The sequence below is a fragment of the Lynx canadensis genome, chromosome E3 (genome assembly GCF_007474595.2).
Source record: "Lynx canadensis isolate LIC74 chromosome E3, mLynCan4.pri.v2, whole genome shotgun sequence".
Classification (NCBI taxonomy): domain Eukaryota; kingdom Metazoa; phylum Chordata; class Mammalia; order Carnivora; family Felidae; genus Lynx; species Lynx canadensis.
The window spans coordinates 25,457,592-25,480,613 of NC_044318.1; the positions used below are offsets into that span (position 1 = coordinate 25,457,592).

A 23,022-nucleotide genomic window follows, 5' to 3' on the forward strand; every position below is an offset into this window, starting at 1 on the left:
TTATTTTTAAATGTTTATTTTTGAGAGAGAGAGCAAGTGAGGGAAGGGCAGAGTGGGGTGGGGGGAGCAGACAGAGGATCTGAAGTGGGCTCCACGCTGACAGCAGGAAGCTTGATGAGGGGCTTGAACTCATGAACCATGAGATTATGACCTGAGCCAAAGTCAGCTGCTTAACCAACTGAGCCACTCAGGCATCTCTCATTTTGTTTTTTAAAAATGTAACAGCTTTGGGGTGCCTGGCTGGTTCAGTTCATAGAGCATGTGACTCTTGATCTTGGGGTTGTGGGTTTGAGCCCCATGTTGGGTATACAGATTACTTAAAAATAAAATCTTTAATAAAAGTAACAGCTTTACTGAGATATAATTCATCCCCTATTTAAAGTACACAATTCAATGGTTCTTAGTATATGCACAACACTGCGTAACTATCACACAATCAATTTTAGGACATTTTCATCAATTGCCCCCAAAGGAACCCCATATCCATTAGCAGTCACTTCCCATTTTCCTCAGCCTCCTCAGCCCAAGACATTTACTAATCTACTTGCTGTCGCTTTGGATTTACCTATTTTGGACATTTTTCTATAAATGGACTCATATGTTATGGGGTCTTTGTGAATATTTTCTTTCACTGAGCATAATATTTTCAAGATTCATCCACATTGTAGCACAAATCAGAACTTCATTCCTTTCTTTTCTTTTTTTTTTGAGAGAGAGAGATAGAGAAGAGAGCAAGTGGGGGAGAGGCAGAGAGAGAGGGAGACAGAATCCCAAGCAAGCTCTGCAACGTCAGCGCAGAGCCTGATGCGGGGCTCAAACTCATGAACGGTGAGATCATGACCTGAACCAAAATCAAAAGTCAGAGGCTTAACCGACTGAGCTATTCAGGCACCCTAGTACTTCACTCTTTTTTATGGCTGGATAATATTTCATTGTATGGATATACTAAATTTTGTTTATTAATCAGTTGATGGACATTAGGGTTCTTGTCACTTTATCAGCTATTATGAATAATGTTGCTATGAGCATTCATGTACAAGTTTTTGTGTGGCCTCACATGAACACACCTGCAACTCTCTGATACATATTCTACAGATCTCATTCTGCAGGTAACAAAACATTCCAATATGGTAGACAGGAATTTTGAACAAAGATGTTAGATTCCTGAGCCCATGCTTTTTGCAATCTATGTTCTGTCCTTCAAGAAGAGGATATAAAGCAATCAAAGCATTTATTTCAGGGAGACATGGAGTCCACTGAAGTTGAAGGTGTGCTCTGAATTTCAAGGAAGCAGATCAGGCTTATAAAAGCAAAAGCCACAAGGTTACATAACTTTTTTTTTTTTTTTAATATTATGATTGTTGCTAGCAGACCTTAAACTTAAAATCTAATGCATGATTTACTTTTTAGCTACCAGGTGTTAACATTTTCAAAGTGGAAGGATGAATGGGAGGAGACAGTGGAGTTGACACTGACCAGTTGCAATTGACAAAAGTCCAAAGTTCAATGGACGAAAGTAAAACGTTTGAGGTATTCCCAGAATTGCACTAGGCAAAAAATTTACTCAATGTGCTCTAGACTCTATAGACAGTGACCCTTTGGCAATGCTTACTTCATTTTGAATCTTGTTCCACAGTTTATAGAAGTGAAATAATTGCTTTGACAGAATCTGGTATGGATATGTCAGTTCCTAACTGACATAGACATGAACTCTTAATTTTCAGGTGGGAAATGTCAGCCCTCTCCACAACGTTTCTCTTCCCTTGGCCTCTTCTCCAATCCCAGCTTTCACTTCTTTCTCTCAAGTATCAGTTCCCCATTCCTATGGTTGGGACAGAATCTCCAGTCACTCACTTACACCTTTTGTGTGGAATGCAATATTGTGTGAATTTGATATCTGTTCTTGAGTTATATCTCCTATGAGATGAAAGCTCCTGCGCCAGCAGCGGCCAGAGGGGTGGTACCTGAAGCAGTGGACATGCAAAAAGAGGATTTCGTGGAAAAGCTCCTTTTCTTGTCCGGCGGCAGGGTTTCACCGATGAAGGCTGCCCACGTGGGGGTTAAGGCGGCGTGGTCAGCACCCCCTGCGCAGCTCCCCTCCAGCCAGGTCAAGTGCGCCGTTGCTAGGGCAACAACCCGTCCGGGCAGGTGGCTGCTCGGAGCCCTCTCGCGGAGCGAGCACACGCAGGGACGCAGAGTCGCCCGTCCGGCCGCGACGTCAGACCCATCCCGCCCTTCAACGCCTGCAAGACCCGGCGCTATTCCCAGTACCACCTCCCGCGGGCGGCAGCTAGGGAAACCCACCAATCACAGAAGCCGACACATCTCCCGGGCCGGGCGTGCGGCAACCAATCGTGGCACACTTGTGATCCCAGGCCCACCCGAGAGGCTGGCGGCAGGGGCTGAGGCAGCCACGGCGGGAGTCGCTGCTGAGGCGGCTGCGGGCGCAGGTCGCGTCGGCGCTGCTCCGCGGGGCCGGGCCGGGCTGGCAGCAGCTGGCGCCTGGCGGTGAAGTCGGGCTCCCGGGGCGGGTGGAATGGCCCCCACCTAGGGCAGTGGGAGAAGCGGCTGAGCGCAGGATGCTGGCGAGGCGGCGCGGCTGCTCCTCACTCAACCCAGGTAAGGGGAACGCCGCGCTCGCCGTGGCCGGGCTCGGAGCGCCTCCCCGGCCCCGCTGCCTTCCCGCCGCCGCCCACATGGCTCCGGGCCCCGGGCGGCTCGGTCCTGACATCCCTTGGTCCCGCGTCACCTCCTGCCCGCTCGTCTCCCCATCTCCCTGCGGGCAGTTGTCCAGCCCCGCCCCCCGAACGCGGCGCCCCTCGCCCTGGCCTGCCGGCTCCTGCACCCACACCCGCTCCCCTTCCCCCAGCGCCTGCGTTTCCCGGTCTCCGCTTCGCCGTCGTCCGCCTCGTCCCCGCCGTGGTCATCCCCCCGCCGCCCCCTCCCCTCTCCATCCCCTCCCCTTTCGTAGCGCTGGCACCGTTTCCCAGCCCCTGCAGTCCTTTGGGGCGCCTTCCCGGGATGAGACCCACCGCCCCACCCCACCCCTCGCCCGCCGCCCATCCCGCCGGGATCAGATCAGACTTTTGCCTTCACTTGTACCCCGGCTTCGCTTCCACAGACTCACCCTCATGCCTGCCCCATATTGCCATGTCCTCCGTACCTTCCAGTCGCCCCCCATCCTCCCCATGTCCCTGGGTTTGCCTTTTTGCTCTCAGATGCCTTCCTTTCCCAACTCGCCTCTTTTTCCCTCACTTTCATCAGCCACGGTCACTAACACTTCTTTTCCTTTACACTTAAACCGTCAGACACCCTAATACCCTCCTGAACGCCAGATCCGTAGTTTGAACACCATAATTCGTCTTTCAATGACCTGCACGCATAACATGTAAAGTGTCTTGCCCAGAGCCTGGCACACAGTAGGCCTGCCACATAGCGGATGCTCACGCGTGTTAGTCTCTTCCTCCTTCAGGTCTCTGTACTCTCCAGATGGTCGTAGCAAGAGGTTCAGTATCCGGAGGGATTCTTCCCACTCCTTGAAGAGTGGTGCGGTAGATGGCAGGACAAATTAGTGAACTCCGAGTGTGAGAAAGAGATTAAATTGTCAATTATTTATTCACTGTATATATTCAGGGGGAAAAAACCCTGAATTCTGCAATCTTTGTGTTAAGTATTGTTTTATATTAATTGGCTTTGTAAATGATTCTTAGGGAGCCTCAAATATAATCACTCCCTTATCAGCTCCCACCTTCAATCAGCAGTGTTTACCTACTAGCCAGAATACAGCGTTGTATGTAAGAAGTATTTCACTTGTTTCTCTCTCGGTTGGATAGTCCAATCCTGCAATGAATTTTCATCCTTTAAGAGCTTAGAGGAATCAGGTTTAGAATTTTGGGAATCAGCTCTTGAAGGGATCAAAAATGCTTAGGAGCGAAAGTTCTGACTAGTGCTGTAGGAGTGAAAGTAATTATCCCTCACTTTCCCAAACACTCTTTCTGGCAACCCAAGGAAGTAGCTACAGCCTTGTCTTTTTTTTTTTTTTCTTTCTTTTTTAAGAGTGAAATAAAAATGTAACTTTTTAAAAGTATAAAAACAATGTTACTGGCTTCAAGCCATTCTTGCTGCATTTGCTCTGATGGTCTCCAAGTCAGGATGAATCAAACAGTTGGTTTTTTCTGCTCCTAGGATCTCCAGAGCAGACTGGAGAAAATCATGTAAGTGAGCTGCTGATGCTGTTCTAAACTTCTGGATTCTGACTTTACTCTCACTGGCTGGAGATGCTTTGACTTTCCCCTAGGTTAATCTTATGTACTAAAACCTAAATGGCTGTTTGTAGATTTTTACCATTCTCCTCTCGGTGTCCTACTGGATGTTTTTCATTGCTTATTTTGCAATAAGCAGAAAATTCACAGAAGAAATTGGTGAACTTCAGCCCTGACTACTAAAGTTCTATCATTTTTCTGTGTGCCTATGCCTATCTGATTTCTGATCTCCTTTCCTTTTATCAAAGAAGGGTCCTCCTTTCTAAAACTAACATCTTTGATCTCTGCATTGTCATTTTTTCCCTCAGCCTGCGTACATGCTCAGATTTCCACCTTCCAAAACAAAAACAAAAACCTTCCCTTGACGCTTCCCTCTTTTTCATTTTCTCCGATTAACATGATATTCACTAGAGTTTCGGTTTATGTTCTTTTCTCTAATTTCCTTGTGTGATTGATTATACCTCCTTTCATGGCTTCAAATAGTGCTATATTTATGGTTTTCAAAGATGTGTATTCGGTCCCCATTTTTTTTGAATTTCAAGTGTTCTTTATTTTCATTTGTCTATTGGAAAGCTAAACTTGGATAGTGAATGCTCCAAACTTGGTTATCTTTTCCTTTCCCTTCCCTTTACTCACATAGCCCCCTCAAGCACATATAAACATTTCTTGTTCCGTTTTAGGCCTTCATCCTAGAAACCTTAGAATCCTCTTCTCTCCTCACAGTAACTCTGTTATAGCTCATATTGTTTCTACTTGAAATCTTTTTCTTTCCTCATTGCCAGAAGATTGGTTGAAGCCTGGGTTATGTTTTTCTCAAATGGAGTTGGTCATTTTTAACCCAGGCACTACTTTATGAAACCACATGGATAGCTTTTAAAGGGTAAGGATGAGGAGATGAAGGCTTCCACAGAGATTCTGATTCAGTCTATTTGCTCTGGGACCAGACATTGTCATTTAAAAAAGGCTTCCTGGGGTACCTGGGTGGCTCAGTTGGTTAAATGCCGGACTCTTGGTTTCAGCTCAGGTCATGATTTCGTGGTTCTGAGCTCCATGTCAGGCTCCGTGTTGATGGTGCACGGCCTGCTTGGGATTCTCCCTCTCTGCCTCTCCCCTGCTCTCTCTCTCAAAAAAAAAAAATTTTTTTTTAAGTTTATTTATTCTTGAGAGATAGAGTAAGACAGAGCATGAGCAGGGGAGGGGAAGAGAGAAGGGGAGACACAGAATCCGAAGCAGGCTCCAGACTCTGAGCTGTCAGCACAGAGCCCGATGCAGGGTTCGAACCCATGAACCGTGAGATCATGACCTGAGCCAAAGCCAGACCCTTAACCGACTGAGCCACCCAGGTGCCCCCCCGCCCCCGCTCAAAATAAATAAACTTAAAAAAATTTTTTTTAATAAAAAAAAAAACATGTTTCCCATGTGACTGTAATGTGCAGCTAGGGTGGAGAACTAGGGTGAGAGCTTAAGAGGAACTGATAGAACCCTGAGGAACTATAGTATTTAACTGTAATACTATAGTATTTAAAAATCAGCATAAGTGTCACTTTGTTGGCGTGGTTAGTTGCTTACTTTCCTGGCATTTGGTAGACATACCTATTATAGTACATATCATTTTATTTAAATTATTTCTCGTGGGCCCATTTTTCTCATGGTTCCTTGAGGTCTAGGATCACGCCTGAAGGTAAGCTATGTCTCTTCTACACTACTCACAACACTTCTGACACCAAATATGTGGGCTTTCCCTTTACACTTCTCCGACCCTCCAAACACCAACTGGTGTTCTGTAATTTAACCCAATTATGGCACCACCTACCTAGAGTTAGTGCAGATCCCACACATTAAGACTTTAGCCTCTGCCTGTCCTCCCCCCCCCCCCCCATGCCAGTTGCAAGTCCCAGGTCATGACCTGTACTTCGGTCTAACTGGCTGTAAACTGGGGCTTCCCACAACCCAGGTCAGTTATTTGCTATAATGGCTCACAGAACTCTGGGAAGCTCTTTACTTAACCATTACCTGCTCATTAGACAGTATGTAACTCAGGAACAGCAAATGGAAGAGATACCTAAGGCATCTCTTGTGGGAAGGGGTATGGGACCTCCATGAACTTCCATGCCTTCTCTGGGGGCACCATCCGGGCACATCCATGTGTTCACCAATCCAGAAGGTCTCTGAATCCCTTCAGTTAGAGTTTATGGAGGCTTCATTATGTAGGCATAATCATTGGTCGATGGGGATAAACTCTATCTGCAGCCCCTTTCCCCCATTCTGAGGTCAGGGGTTGGTTCTGGCAACCAGCCCCCATCCCCCAAGATATGGTTGAAAGGGGCTTATGATGAATAACAAAAGATGCTCCTCCAACCCCATCAAGAAATTCCAAAGGTTTTAGGAGCTCAGTGCCTGGAGCCAGGGATGAAGACCTAATATATATTCTGTTATGTGATTCTTATATCACAGTATGGTAGTACCTTATTTATTTTTTTGTCACTGCCTTGTACAGTACTTAGTATATTTTAAAAACTTGACAAAAATTAGTTCAGTGAATCAGTTGGTAAATAATGTGAAACAGATCTTGAATTTACAGTTTTGCAAGATGACCATCTGTTTCTTTCTTGGCTGCTTAACAGGTCACTAGTCATACTTGCATAGTCATTCTTGTTTAAAAAAAACCACACACACACACTCTTTATAAATTAGAGTGGATTAAGATAAATATTATTTGCTCTTAGGATTTGGCTTTTAAGATGGTTAAGCTGTTACATGATTATAGAGGTTCATTCAGGACTTCCTCTTTAGGAGATACTATTTAAAATAGACTTTATGGATGGTTGAGACATAATGTATCTTCCATCTTTTTTAAGCAAATAGCTCTGATTTTAGGCTCATAAGCTTTGGATTTTTCAAGTAGAACAGAACTGTTAAATTGATAAAAGATCTTGAACAGTGGCAGAACTATTTCTTTTTAAGAGAATTAAGGAAATAGGGAAGCCATCTACATATATGAATCTCATTGGCATTGGTGATGGTGAGGGGGAAATCGGTAATTCCCAAATATTTAATTACTATTATAAGAAAAACTTGTAATTGCTCATATAATGGTACTTGTATACTTTGTAATAAGTTAGAATTAAGATTTAAACAATAGAGTTGTCTTCTTTTGTTCTTTAGTTTTCTTAAGATTTTCTTGCTATTTCTGTTTGTAGAATTTGTGATGGACAGTTCTTTACTTTTAGCACTTGAAAATATTGTGCCACTTCCTTGACACCTCCATGATTTCAGATGAGAAACCCTCTATCATTGGAATTCGTGTTTCCCTACAGGTGACGTATCCTTTCTCCCTGGTTGCTTTAAAGGTTTTTTTCTTTGTCTTTAGTTTTCATAAGTGTAAATATGATATATCTTGGCATGAATTTGTTTGAGTTTATCCTATTTGCAGTTCTTTTAGGTTTTTGAACTGTTAAGTTAATGAGTTTTGCCAAATTTTGGGTGTTTCAGCCATTTTTAGAATAATTTATTAGCACTGTTCTCTTTCTCCTTTCTTTCTTTGTGAGAATACAAATCTTAGAACTTTTGTGATTGTCCTACAGTGCGGGAGGCATTATTTTTTTCTCTATTGTTTAGATCTTTTCACTTTTATTGTGCTACTTCCAGTTTCAGCTTGACTCATTTTTGCCTCTGTTGTATTCATTCTGCGATTGAGCCCATCTAGTGACTTTTTGTGTTGGTTATGTTATTTTTCAGTTCTGTAATTTCCATTTGGTTCTTTTCTGTATCTTCTATTTTTTTGCTAAGATTTCTTATTTTGTTGTTTGTTTCAGTTGTATAGCTCAGTGCTCATTAAAACATGATGGCTGCTTTAAAATTCTTGTCAGGTGGGGCGCCTGGGTGGCTCAGTCAGTTAAGCCTCTGACTCTTCATTCTGGCTTAGGTCAAGATCTCACATCATGAGTTGGAGCCCTGAGTCAGGCTCTGTGTTGACAGAACAGAGCCTGCTTGGGATTTTTCTCTCTGGCCCTCCCCCACTTGTGCTCTTGCTTTCTTTTTCTCTCTCAAAATAAATAAACTTAAAAAAAAGTTAAAAAAAAATTAAGATCCTTGTCAGGTAATTCTAACATCTGATTCATGTGTGGTATTAGTGTTTGTTAATTGTCTTTTATTTATTCAAGCTGTGTTTTCCTGGTTCGTGGTATGATGATTGACTTTTTCTTGTATCCTAGACATTTTTGATGTTTTGTTGGAGACTCTGGATCCTATTAAAATTTTCTGTTTTAGTAAGCAGTCACCCTAAGAGGTTTAGTGTGTAGGTCTTAGCCTACTTTTTTTTTGGTAACAACTTGAGTTATAAATCACATACCATACGTTTGCCCATTTATTTATTTATTTTTTTTTTTAATTTTTTTTTTTTCAACGTTTATTTATTTTTGCGACAGAGAGAGACAGAGCATGAACGGGGGAGGGGCAGAGAGAGAGGGAGATACAGAATTGGAAACAGGCTCCAGGCTCCGAGCCATCAGCCCAGAGCCTGACGCGGGGCTCGAACTCCCGGACTGCGAGATCGTGACCTGGCTGAAGTCGGACGCTTAACCGACTGCGCCACCCAGGCGCCCCTTGCCCATTTAAGTTATAAGATTTTTTAGTATATTTACAGAGTTGTGCATTCATTACTACAATCAATTTTAGAACATTTTCATTACCCCACAGAGAAACTGTGCACTCCTTACTTGTCACCCCCAACTGTCCCATTTATTATTCCCTCCGTCTCTAAGAAACTACTGATCTATTTTCTGGCTCTGTAGATTTGCCTATTCTAGACATTTCATGTAAATGTAAAAATATAATATGTACTCTTTTGTTACTGGTTCACTTAGCTTAAGGTTTACAGTGTTCTTCCATGTTGTAGAATGTACCGGTATTTTGTTTCTTTTTATTGCTGAATAATATTCCATTTTATGGACATACCATTTTTTATTCATTAATCAGTTAATAGGTGTTTAGATTGTTTCCACTTTTGGCTCTTATCAGTAATGCTGCTATGAATATTTTTGTACAAGTTTTTGTGTGGACATGAATTGCTGGGTCGTATGGTAACTCTAGAACTCTAAGTGTAACATTTTGAGCAATTGCCAGACTGTTTTCCAAAGTGGCTGCCCCATTTCATATTTCTGCCAGCAATGTATGAATGTTCCAATTTCTCAAAGTCCTCCTTAACACTTGTTTCCTGACTCTTTGATTATAGCCATCCTAATGGGTGAAGTAATACTTTGGGGCTCCAGTTGCATTTCCGTGATGGGTAATGATGATGAGCATCTTTTCATGCGCTTTCTGGCTATTTGTATATATTTAGAGAAATCTCTATTCCTTTGCCTATTTTAAAATTAAGTAGTCTTTTTATTGTTGTGGGATTTCTTTATAATTCTAGATACTTACCAGTTATATGATTTGCAAATACAAATATCCCATTCTTTGGGTGTCATTTAACTTTCTTGATGGTACCCTTCGAAGCACAAAGGTGTTTAATTTTGATGAAGTTCAATTTATCATTTTTCTTTTTGTTGCTTGTGGGTTTTGTTTTGTTTTGTTTTGTTGTTAGGCTCCATGCCCAATGTGGGCCTTATGACCCCAAGATCAAGAGTTGCATGCTCCACCTACTGTGCCACCCAGGCGCACCCTTTAGGTTTCATATTTAAGAAACCATTGCCTGATTCAAGGTCATGAAAATTTAATCTTATGTTTTCTTCCAAGAGTGTTATAGTTTTAGCTCTTACATTTAGGTGTTTGTTCTATTTTTGTGAATTTTGTATATGGTGTGAGATACGGGTCTAACTTTATCTTTTTGCTTATAGATATTCAGTTATCTCAGTACCATGTGTTGAAAAAAACCTATTCTTTCCCACTTTTAATTGTCTTGGCACTCTTACCCAGTTGGAATTTGGTAGGGATTGCATGGAACCTGTAGATCAATTTGAGGAATATTGCTATCTTAACAGTATTAGCCTTCCAGTCCAAGAACATGAAATGTGTTTTCATTTATTTAGATCTTAAATTTCTTTCAATAACATATATAATCTCTTCTAGTTTTCCATGTTCAAGTCTTGCATTTTTTGGTAAAATTTGTTACTTAATATTTTATTCTTCTGATGCTATTGCAAATGGAATTGTTTTCTTAATTCCATTTTTGTATTGTTATTGTTAACACATAGAAATACAGTTGAGAGGTGCCTGAGTGGTTGAGTCAGTTGACCATCTGACTCTTAATTTTGGCTCAGGTCATGATCTCAGGGTCATGGGCTCCACGCTGGATGTGAAGCCTGCTTAAGATTCTCTCTCTCTCTCTCTCTCTCTCTCTCTCTCTCTCTCTGCCCCTCCCCTGCCCAAAGAAATACAGTTGAGTTCTGTACATTAGTCCTGTATCTTGCAACCATCCTGAACTCATTTAACAGTTCTGATAGTTTTTTTAAAGAGTTATTAGGATTTTTAAAAAAATATTTATGAGGGAGAGAGAAAAAGAGAGAGAGAGAGAGCATGTGCATGCATGAGGGGGGAGGGGCAGAAAGAGAGGGAGACAGAATCCCAAGCAGGCTCCATGCTGCCAGCAAAGAGCCCGATGTAGGGCTTGAACCCACAAAGCACAAGATCATGATCTGAGCTGAAATCAAGAGTTGGACGCTTAACCAACTGAGTCACCCAGGCACCCCAAATGAGTTATTAGGATTTTATATATACATGATATGTCATCTCTGATGAGAGATAGTCTTCTTCCTTCTAATCTGGATGCTTTTAAATTTATTTTTCTTGCCTAATCGCCTTGGCTAGAACCTGCTGTACAACAGACATCCAGTCTTGTTGCTGATCTTAGGGGGTAATCATAAAGTGTGAAGTTAGCTGTGGGTTCTTAGATGTCCTTTTTCATGTTGATGATGTTCTCTTCTATTTCTGACTTATTCCTTGTGTTTAGCATGAAAGAGTGTTGGATTTTGTCAAGTGCTTTTTCAGTGCCTATTGAGATGATTGTGTGGTTTTTGTCATTTATTTTATTAATATGGTGTATGACATTACTTGATTTTCATATGTTGAAACAATCTTACATGACTGGGACAATCCACCTTTGGTCATGGTTTGTGATCCTTTATATATGTTTCTGGATTTGGTTTGTTGGCATTTGGCTCAGTTTTTGCATGTATATAGATAAATATATCTTTGTAGTTTTCTTGTAGTGTCTTTAGTTTTGGAATCAAGGAAAACTGGCCTCATAGAATAAATTGGGAAGTGTTTGCGTTTCTTCTATATTTTGGAAGAGTTTTAAGGATTGGTGTTCATTCTTAAGGTTTGGTAGTATACACTAGTGAAGTCATTTGATCTTAGACTTTTCTTTGTGGAAAGCTTTGATTACTAATTCAAATCTTTTTACTTGTTACAGCTTGATTCAGAGAATTTCTTTGTGAATTGATTTTAGTACTTTGTGTCTTCAAGGAATTTGTCTACTTCATGTAGTTACCTAATTTGTTAGATTACAGTTGTTTATAGTATTCTGTATAATTCTTTAGAATATTTTTTATTTATGTAAGGTTGGTAGTAATTACTGATTTTAGTAATTTGAGTCTTCTTTTTTGTTCTTGCTAAATCTAACTAAATGATTAATTCTGTTGATCTTTTCAAAGAACCAACTTTTTATTCTGTTGATTTTCTTTATTCTTTGTTCTCTGTTGTATTTGTTTCACTGTAGACTAATTAATTCCTTCTGTCTACTGGCTTTGGATTTAAGTTACTCTTCATTTTCTGGTTTCTTAAGGTTAACAGGTTGTTGATTTGAGATCCTTTTAACTTTTAAAGTTTTAAACTTTTAAGATTTTATTTTTTTAATTTACATATAATTGACATATTGTGTAAGTTTAGGGTGTGCAACATATTGATTTGAGATTTATTTTTAATATAGGTATTTACAGCTATAATTTTGCTTATCACATAGCTCTTGGTGCTTTTGCTACATCCCATAAGTTTTGTGTTTTTTATCTCAGTATTTCCTAACTTACTTTGGTATTTCTTCTTTGGCTCATTGGTTATTTAGGAGAGTGTTGTCTAATTTTCACATATTTGTAAATTTCTCAAATATTTTTTCATGGTATTTTCTAAATCTATTGTGGTTGGAGAATATACTTTGTATGATTTTTATCCTTTGTATGATTTTTATGATTTGTTTCATGGTCTATCCTAGAGAACATGCACATGAAAATGATATGTGTGTGTGTAAATACATACATACATATGTATTTATGTATGCATTGTTGCTTACTGTTGCAGCCTGCAGTCTTGTAGGTGTTTGCTGAGTCTACTTGGCAAATCTCTTTACTTGATCTTTTGTCTGATTGTTTTATCCATTATCAAAAATAGTGTAATGAATTCTCCAAATATTATTGTTGAATTGTCTGTTTCTCCCTTCAGTGTTGTCAATTTTTGCCTCTTGTGTTTGGAAATTCTATTTTTAGGTGTATATGTATTTATAATTGTAACTTCTTTATGGATATCAGGTTTTATAAAGTGCCTGTTGTTGCTAGTAACAAATTTTATCTTAAAGTGCATCACATGTGATGTTAGTTTAGCTACTCCAGAGACTTTTGGTTATGGTGCATGGTATATCTTTTCCCTCCTTTTGCTTTCAGCCCATTTGGTTATTGAAACTAAAGTATATCTTTTAGGAAACATATGTTTGAATGATTTTTTTAAAAAGTTTTTATTCAAATTCCAGTTAGTTAACATACAACGTAGTGTTCGTTTGATGGTGTATGATATAGTGACTCACCACTTCCATACAACACCCATTGCTCATCACAAGTGCACCCTGTAATTCCCGTCACCTATTTATTTTTATTTTTTGGGAGAAAGCATGAGTGGGGGCAGGACAGAGAGAGAGGGGGACAGAGGATCTGAAGCAGGCTCTGCATTGACAGCAGTGAGCACGATGTGGGGCTTGAACTCACAAACCGTGAGATCATGCCTGAGCCAAGGTCAGATGCTCAACCAACTGAGCCACCCAGGTGCCCCTCCCCATCACTTACTTAACCCATTCCCCCATCCACTTCCCCTTTGGTAACCATCAGTTTGCTCTCTATAGTTAAGAGTCTCTTGGTTTGTCTGCCTCTCTCTCTCTTTTTTCCTTTGCTTGTTTGTTTTGTTTCTTAAATTCCACACAGGAGTGAAATCATATGGTTCTCGCTTTCTCTGACTAACTTACTTCACTTAGCATAATACTGTCTAGGTCCATCCATGTCATTGCAAATGGCAAGATTTCATTCTTTTTTATGGCTGAGTAATACTCCATTGTATAGATATACCACATCTTTATCCATTCATCAATCGATGGTCACTTGAACTGTTTCCATAATTTGGTTATTGTAGATAATGCTGCTATAAACATCAGGGTGCGTGTATTCCTTTGAATTAGTATTTTTGTATTGTTTGGATAACTGCCTTGTATTGTGATTACTGGATTGTAGGGTAGCTCTGTTTTTGTTTTGTTTTTTATCTTTTTGAGGAACCTCCATACTGTTTTCCAGAGTGGCTATGCAAGTTTGCATTTCCACCAATAGTACAAGAGGGTTCCCCTTTCTCCACATTGTCACAAACACCTGTTGTTTCTTGTGTTATTGATTTTAGCTGAAAGGTGTGAAGTGTAGTTTTTTTGTTTTGTGTTGTTTCATTTGAGAGAGTTCCTGAAGGTGGGGAGGAGCTCACCCAATGCAGTACTTGAACTCATGAACCGTGAGATCATGACCTGAGCCGAAGTCAGATGCTTAACTGACTGAGCCACCCAGGCGCCCAGGTATAGTTTTGATTTGATTTTCCCAGATGATGAGTGATGTTGAGCATCTTTTCATGTGTCTGCTGGCCATCTGTATGTCTTCTTTGTAAAAATGACTATTCATGTCTCCTGATTTTTGAATTGAATTATTCATTTTTTGGGTGTTGAGCTTTATAAATGTTTTATATACTTTGGATACTAACCCATTATTGGATATATCATTTGCAGATATATTCTCTGGTTCCTTAGGTTGCCTTTTAGTTTTGTTGACTATTTTCTTCACTTTGCAGAAGCTTTTTATTTTGATGAAGTCCCAATAGTTTATTTTTGCTTTTGTTTCCCTTGCCTCAGCAGATCTCTCTAGAAACAAGTTGCTACAGCTGATGTCCAAGAGATTCCTGCCTATGTTCTCCTCTAGGATTTTATGGTTTCAAGTCTTACATTTAGGTCTTTCATCTATTTTGATTTTGTTTTTGTGTTTGGTATAAGAAAGTGGTCCAGTTTCAATCTTTTGCGTGTTGCTGTCCAGTTTTCCTAACTCCGTTTGTTGAAGAAACTGTCTTTTTCCCTATTGGATATTCTTTCCTGCTTTGTTGAAGATTAATTGACCATATAGCTGTGCGTTCATTTTTGGGTTTTCAATTCTGTTCCAATGATCTATGTGTCTATTTATGTGCCAGTACAACAAAAATAAAAAGCTCTATGGTCTCCATTGAGGGTGATATTATCAGTGGTTTTTATATATATGCCCTTTGTTATGTTGAGGGATGTTCCTTCTAAACCTACTTTGTTGAGGGTTTTTATCATGAATGGATATTGTACTTTGTCAGATGTTTTTTTCTGCATCTATTGAAATGATCATATGGTTCTTATCCTTTTTTTTATTAATGCGATGTGTCACGTTGATCAATTTGTGAGTATTGAACTGGTGTTGCAACCCAGGAGTAAATCCTACTTGATTGTGGTGAATTATTTTGAAATGTATTACTGGATTTGGTTTGCTAGTATTTTATTTATTTATTTTTAATTAAAAAATTATTTTTATGTTTATTTATTTTTGAGAGAGACAGAGACAGAATTCGAGTGGGTTGGGGCAGAGAGAGAGGAGGCACAGAATCTGAAGCAGGCTGCAGGCTCCAAGCTGTCAGCACAGAGCCTGACATGGGGCTCGAACTCACGAGCTGTGAGATCATGACCTGAGCCGAAGTCTGACGCTCAACCAACTGAGCCACCCAGGCACCCCAGTTTGCTAGTATTTTATTAAAAATTTTGCATCCGTGTTTATCAGGGATATTGGATTGTAGTTCTCTTTAGTGGAGTCTTTCTCTGGTTTTGGTATCAGGGCAATGCTGCCCTCATAGAATGAGTTTGGAAGTTTTCCTTTCTTTCTTTTTATTTTTTTTAATAGTTTGAGAAGAATAGGTATGAATTTTTCTTTAAATGTTTGGTATAATTCCACTGTGAAGCTGACCTGGACTTCTGTTTCTTGGGAATTTTTTTGATTACTGATTCAATTTCTTTGCAGGTTATCAGTCTGCTCAACTTTTCTATTTCTTCCTGTGGTAGTTTTGGTAGTTTATATATTTCTAGGAATTTACCCATTTCTTCCAGTTTGTCCAATTTATTGGCATATAGTTTTTCATAATATTCTCTTATAATTGCTTGTATTTATGTGATGTTGGTTGTTATTTCTCCTTCCTTACTGTGGTTTTATTTATTTGGGTTCATTCTCTTTTCTTTTTGATAAGCCTAGTTAAGAGATGCAAGCAGAACTGGGTGAGTGTGTGTGTGTAGGGGGGTGTTGGAGCCGGGGAGTGATGAAAGAAGAGGCTAGGGGCAGGTAAGCACTGGATCTGGAAGGATTTTGTATGTTATGGCGAGGATTTTGTTTTGAGAGAAGTAAAGGGCTTGAAAGGTTTTAAGCAGGGGAGTGTCATAAGTATATTTGCATCTTAGATTACTTCTGAAACAGGATATTGAATGAACTGACTGAAGGTCAGAGAGTATCAGTTATTAGGCCATGGAGTTACGCAAGTGAGAAAATATGAGGGCGAGGATTAAAGCCATGTCAGGAGGGGAAGAAGAGAGAGGGAGAATAGATTCAAGAGACACGAAGCGAGAAAAATTGACAGGACTTCACAAGTTACCATGGAGAAGTTAAGGGAGAAACTACGTAAAGGCTCCCAGATACTTATCTTGGGCATCTAGGAGGAAGCGGCTCATTTACCAGGAGAAGAAATAGAAGAGGGGGAGAAATTTACTAGGGAAGATGTGTTCCATTTGGTCTTCTTAAATTTGACTGCCAATGGAACATCTAGATAGAGTTGAGTTGTGCCTTGGCCTTTGAATGATCAGGTTGAGATTTGGGATGCAGGCCTTGGTTGAAAATAGAGTTGAGAGGCATCAGAATGTAAGTAGAGGATAGCTGTAGATGAAGGAGGGTGAGTGTGGGAATGTGGATGAGGGAACCCAGCACATAAATTAAACAATTGTCAGTGTTCTGTGATGTTTGCTTTTGAAACATATCAAATTTGTGTACATAGTTGAGGCTATTTTTCCCTGGGCTTTCAATTTTGTTCCACCAATGAATCTTAATACCATAACAGTTATAATAGTTTTGTTAATACTTTAATATTTGTGTGTGTTCTTTCCCAAACTCTTGGAAAAACTATTTTTTCTACGTGCTATAAATTCTGTAGATTCAGTTTAAAAAGTCCTGTTGGGATAATGATTGAAATTGCAAAATTTTTTATGACTTCCAGATTACTTTGTTTGTGTTTATTTGTATCTCCTTGCTTCATTTTTGACATTTGTTGAACATTTGCTTTGTTTCAGATGACTCTAAAGGTATGTTATGGAGATTTGAGAAGATTTCACTAGGTGTTTATTATTCATCTGTATTTTCTTTGCTTTATATTTTATCTGATATTTATGCACTCACTGCATGATGATGTATTTTAATTTGTACTTTAAAGGAGCTTGTAATCTACTGAGGGTAAACTAACCACAATACAGTGCATGAGTGTGCAAACCAGCATGTTGTTCCCAAGTGCCTGAGGTTACAGAAGTTGGAACAATCTATTTTGGGGGCGAGGGAGATAGGAAAAGAACACTGAGGAGGTGTGTATAAAAGGGAGAATAGGGCATAACCTAGGAGGCAGCAGGATGAGTAGAGGGCAGGTATGGAGGTGTTTTGTGTGGAGTGAGAGTGGTCCTGAATGGGGCAGGCTGCATGGGAGGAGAGCTGGGAAGTGAAGTTGGAAGATGAGGAGGAGCCAGTGTATGAAGGGTGCCACAGGCCTGTGGTCTTTTTTTGCTTTTGTTTTTTTAAATGTTTTATTTTTATTTATTTTGAGAGAGAGAGAGAGAGAGAGAGAGAGAGAGATGAATCAAGTGGGGGAGGGGTAGAAAGAGGGAGAGAGAGAATCCCAAGCACGCTCTTCACTGTGACCGTGGAACCTCACACGGGGCTCGATCTCATGAACCATGAGATCATTACCTGAGCCAAAATCAAGAGTCAATTGCATAACGTACTGAACCACCCTGGTGCCCCCCCCTTTTTAATTATTGAAGTATAGTTGACATACGATGTTATATGAGTTTCAGATGTACAACATAGTAATTTTTTTAAAAGTTTTTATTCCAGTTAGTTAACACACAGTGTTATATTAGTTTCAGGTGTACAGTGTAATGATTGAACAATCTATATATCACCCGGTCCTCATCAGGACAAATGAATTCCTTACTCCCCATCACCCATTTAACCCATCCCCCAGCCATGTCCTCCTTGCTAACCATCAGTTTGTTCTCTATAATTAAGAGTCTGTTTCTTGGGGCGCCTGGGTGGCGCAGTCGGTTAAGCGTCCAACTTCAGCCAGGTCACGATCTCGCGGTCTGGGAGTTCGAGCCCCGCGTCAGGCTCTGGGCTGATGGCTCAGAGCCTGGAGCCTGTTTCCGATTCTGTGTCTCCCTCTCTCTCTGCCCCTCCCCCGTTCATGCTCTGTCTCTCTCTGTCCCAAAAATAAATAAACGTTGAAAAAAAAAAAAGTCTGTTTCTTGATTTGTTTCTTTCTGTCTCTGTTTTTATCACAACATAGTGATTTGACAGTTCTATGAATTACTCAATATTTACAATGATAATGCTTACAATCACCATCCATTCCCATACAATGTTATTACAATATTATTGACTGTATTCTGTATGCTGTACTTTTTATCTCTGTGACTTATTTATTTTATAACTGGAAGTTTCTGCCTCTTAATTTCTTTCACCTATTTTGCCTATCTCCCAACCCCCTCCTCTCTGGCAACCACCAGTTTGTTCTCTGTATTTATGATCCTGTTTTTGTTTTTTTGTTCAATTATTTTTTTACATTCCATGTATAAGTGAAATTTTATGGTATTTATCTTCTGACTTATTTCACTTAGCATAATACCCTTTAGGTCCATCCACGTTGTTGTAGATGGCAAGATCTCATTCTATTTTAGGACTATTCCATCACACACACACACACACGCACACCCCTAACACATACATACATACATACACACACACACACACATACATACAGGGGTGGCTCAGTCGGTTTAAGTGTCAGACTCTTGATTTTGGCTCAGGTCATGATCTTACTGTTTGTGAGTTTGAGCCCCGCATCAGGCTCTGCGCTGACAGTATGAAGCCTGCTTAGGATTCTCTGTCTCCCCTTCTCTCTCTGTCCCTTCCCTGCTCACACACACACAGACTGTCTCTCTCTCTCTTTCTCTCTCTTTATTTCTTAAAATGCATAAACATTTTGGGGCGCCTGGGTGGCTCAGTCGGTTAAGTGTCTGACTTCAGCTCAGGTCATGATCTCACCGTTCATGAGTTCGAGCCCCGCGTTGGGTTCTGAGCTGACAGCTTGGGGCCTGGAGCCTGCTTCGGATTCTGTGTCTCCCTTTCTCTCTGCCCCTCCCCCATTCATACTCTGTCTGTCTCTTTCTCTCAAAAACTGAACAAAAAGTTAAAAAAAATTTAAAAAATGCATAAACTTTTTTAAAGTTAAAAAATATATTCAAACATGTATGTGCACACACATACATATATATATATATATATATATATATACACACACACATATATATGCACACACGTGGTATATATATCTTTTCCATTCATCTGTTGATGGACTCTTAGGTGGCTTTCATATTTTGTCTCTTATAAATAATGCTACAATAAACATAGGGGTGCATATATCTTTTTGAATTAATGTTTTCCTTTTCTTTGGATAAATGCCCAGTAGTGGAATTACTGGATTTATATGGTATTCTACTTTTAATTTTTTTGAGGAACCTCCATTCTGTTTTCCATAGTGGTTACACCTATTTACATTCCCAGTAATAGGGCATGAAGGTTCCCTTTTCTCCACATCCTCACTAACACTTGTTTCTTGTCTTTTTGGAATAGCCATTCTTATTGATGTGAGGTAATATCCCATTGTGGTTTTAATTTGCATTTCTCTGATGATTAGTGATGTTGAGCATCTTTTACGTGTTTGGTGGCCATCTGTATATCTTCTTTGGAAAAATGTCTACTCAGGTCCCCTGCCCATTTTGTGATAGTTTGTTCTTTTTGGTGTTGCATTGTATATGTTCCTTTTATATTTTGGGTATTAATCCCTTATTAGATATATCATTTGAAAATATCTTCTTCCATTCAGTGCATTACCTTTTTGTTTTCTTGATGGTTTCCTTTGCTGTGTAAAAGCTTTTTATTTTGGTGTAATTCCAATAGTTTATTTTTGCTTTTGTTTCTCTTACCTACAGAAACATATCCATGAATATGTTGTTGCTAAGGCTGATGTCCATAGGATAAATGCCTGTTTTTCTTTTAGAAGTTTTATGGTTTCAGGTCTCACATTTAGGTCTTTAATCTATTTTGAGTTTATTTTTGTGTATGGTGTAAGAAAGTGATTCAGTTTCATTCTTTTGCAGGTAGCTGTCCAGTTTTCCCATCACCATTTATTGAAGGCACTGTCTTTTCCCCCTACTGTATTCTTGCCTCCTTTGTCATAGTTTAATTGACCATGTAAGCATGGTTTTACTTCTGGGCTCTCTATCCTGTTCCATTGATCTGTGTGTCTGTTTTTGTGCCTGTACCATACTGTTCTTATTAGCATAGCTTTATAGTATATCTTGAAATCTGAGATTTGTGATACCTCCAGCTTTGTTCCTCTCCTTCAAGGCTGCTTTAGCTCTTTGGGGTCTTTTGTGGTTCCATACAAATTTTAAGATTGTTCTAGTTTTGTGAAAAATACTATTAGTATTTTGATAAGGATTGCATTAAATCTGTAGGTTGCTTTAGGTAGAATGGACATTTGAACAGCATTAGTTCTTCCAGTCCATGAGCATGGCTGTATCTTTACATCTGTGTTGTCTTCAGTTTCTTTCATCAATGTCTTATAGTTTTTTTTTTAATTTTTTTTAACGTTTATTTATTTTTGAGACAGAGAGAGACAGAGCATGAATGGGGGAGGGTCAGAGAGAGGGAGACACAGAATCCGAAACAGGCTCCAGGCTCTGAGCTGTCAGCACAGAGCCCGACGTGGGGCTCGAACCCACGGACCGTGAGATCATGACCTGAGCCGAAGTCGGCTGCTCAACTGACTGAGCCACCCAGGCGCCCCATTGTCTTATAGTTTTTAGAGTATAGGTCTTTCACTTCCTTGGTTAAATTTATTCTTTTTGATGTAATTATAAATGTGATTATTTTCTCTTCCTACTAATTGTTGTTAGTGTGGAGAAATGCTACAGTTTCTGTGTATTTTGTATTCTACAACTTTACTGAATTCATTTATTCTAATAGTTTTTTGAGGGAGTTGTTGGGGTTTTCTATATATAGTAACATGTCATCTGCAAATGGTGACAGTTTTACTTCTTTTTCACCAATTTTAATGCCTTTTATTTCTTTTATTTGTCTGATGGCTGTGGCTAAGACTTCCAGTACTATGTTGAATAAACATGATGAGAGTAGAAATCTTTGACTTATTCCTGATCTTAGGGGAAAACGCTCAGTTTTTCACCATTGAGTATGATGTTAGCTTTGGGTTTTTCACATTTGGCTTTTATTATGTTGTGGTATGTTCCTCTAGATCCACTTTGTCAGGAGTTTTCATTATTAACGGATGTTGTATTTTTTCAAATGCTTTTTCTGAATCTGTTGAGATGCTCATGCGGTTTTTATCCTTCCTCTTGTTAATGTAATGTATCACATTTAAAATTTTGTGAATATTGAACCGTTTTACATCCTACTTGATTGTGATAAACGATTCTTTTACTGTGTTGTTGAATTCAGTTTGCTAATATATTGTTGACGATCTTTACATCTGTGTTCACTAGAGATATTGGCATGTAGTTTTCTCTTTTCGTAGTGTCTTTGTCTGGTTTTGGATCAGGGTAATGCTGGCCTTATAAAATGTATATGGGATCTTTTCCTTTCTCTACTATTTTTGGAATAGTTTGAGAAGAATAGGTGTTAAGTCTTCTTTAATCATTTGGTAGATTTCATCTGTGAAGCCATCATTTGGTGAGAGTTTTTGATCACTGATTCAGTTCAAATTTTCTACTTCTTCATCACTCAGTTTTGGAAGATTGTATGTTTCTAGGAATTTATCCATTTGTCCTAGGTTGTTTGTTTGGTTGACATATAGTTTTTCGTAGTAACTTCTTATAATCCTTTGTATTTTTGTGGTGTTTGTTGTTATTTCTTCTCTTTCATTTCTGATTTTATGTGTATGAGTTTTCTCTTTTTTTACTTGATGAGTCTGGCTAAAAGGTTTATCAATTTTGTTTATTTTTTCAAAGAACTAGCTTTTTGTTTCATTGATCTTTTCTATTTTTTTTTTTTGTCTTGATTTCATTTATTTCTGGTGTTTATTATCTCATTCCTTATATTAACTTTGGGCTTTGTTCTTTTTTTCCTAATTCTTTAGGTGTAAGTTTAGATTATTTGAGAATTTTCTTGTTTCTTGAGGTAGGCCTGTATTGCTGTAAATTTCCCTCTTAGAACTGCTTTTGCTGTGTTCCAAAGTTTTGGACCATTGTGTTTCCATTTTTATTTATCTCCATGTAATTTTTATTTCCTCTGATTTTTTCACTGACCTACTGGCCATTTGGTAGCATGTTGTTTACCCTCCCTGTGGTTGTATTTTTTCTAGTTTTTTCCTGTGATTGATTTCTAGTTTCATACCATTGTGGTTGGAAAAGTATTTGATTTTGTTTCAGTTTTTTAACATTTATTGAGACTTGTTTTGAGGCCTAATGTGATCTATCCTGGAGAATGTTCCATATGCACTTGAAAAGAATGCGTGTGTCCTGCTGTCTTTGGATGGAATGTCCTGTATATATCTGTTAAGTCTATCTGGGCTAATATATCATTCAAAGCCACTGGGTTTTGTTGTTGTTGTTGTTGTTGTTGTTGTTGTTGTTGTTTTAATTGATTTTTTTGCCTGTATGATCCATTGATGTAAGTGGAGTGTTAAAGTCCCCTACTAGTCTTGTGTTACTCTCAGTGTCTCCCTTTAGGTCTGTTAATATTTGTTTTCCTTTTTTTTTTTTTTTTTTTTTTAAGAAATAACTTTTTGAAAAAAAAATTTCAGGTTTATTTATTTTTGGGGGGAAGTGGGGGGGGGCAGAGATAGAGGGAGAGAGAGAATCCCAAGCAGGTTCCACACTGTCAGCACAGAGCCTGACATGGGGCTTGAACTCACAAACAATGAGATGATGACCTGAGCTGAAACCAATAGTTGGACACTTAATTGACTGAGCCACCCAGGGCCCTAATATTTGCTTTCTTATTTAGGTGCTTCAGTGTGGGATGCATGGATACTTAAAATTGCTATATACTCTTGTTGGATTGATCCCTTCATCATTATGCAATGTCCTTCTTTGTCTCTTGCTACAGTGTTTCTTTTACAGTCTCATTTGTCTTAT

The 23,022-nt window shown here is 39.2% G+C and overlaps 1 protein-coding gene across 2 annotated transcripts in view; it reads left to right on the plus strand.

Moving 5' to 3' along the window:
• The first annotated feature begins 2,483 nt into the window (after positions 1-2,483).
• Positions 2,484-23,022, plus strand: part of TPST1 (tyrosylprotein sulfotransferase 1) — a 176,143-nt gene continuing 155,604 nt past the window's right edge. Inside the window, exons 1-2 of one of the 2 annotated variants that reach the window (XM_032591606.1) lie at positions 2,484-2,619; positions 7,463-7,579. The gene's annotated coding sequence lies outside the window, so the exon portion shown is untranslated. The remainder of the gene's footprint in view (positions 2,620-7,462; positions 7,580-23,022) is intronic. The other variant, XM_030300886.1, reaches the window with a different exon arrangement.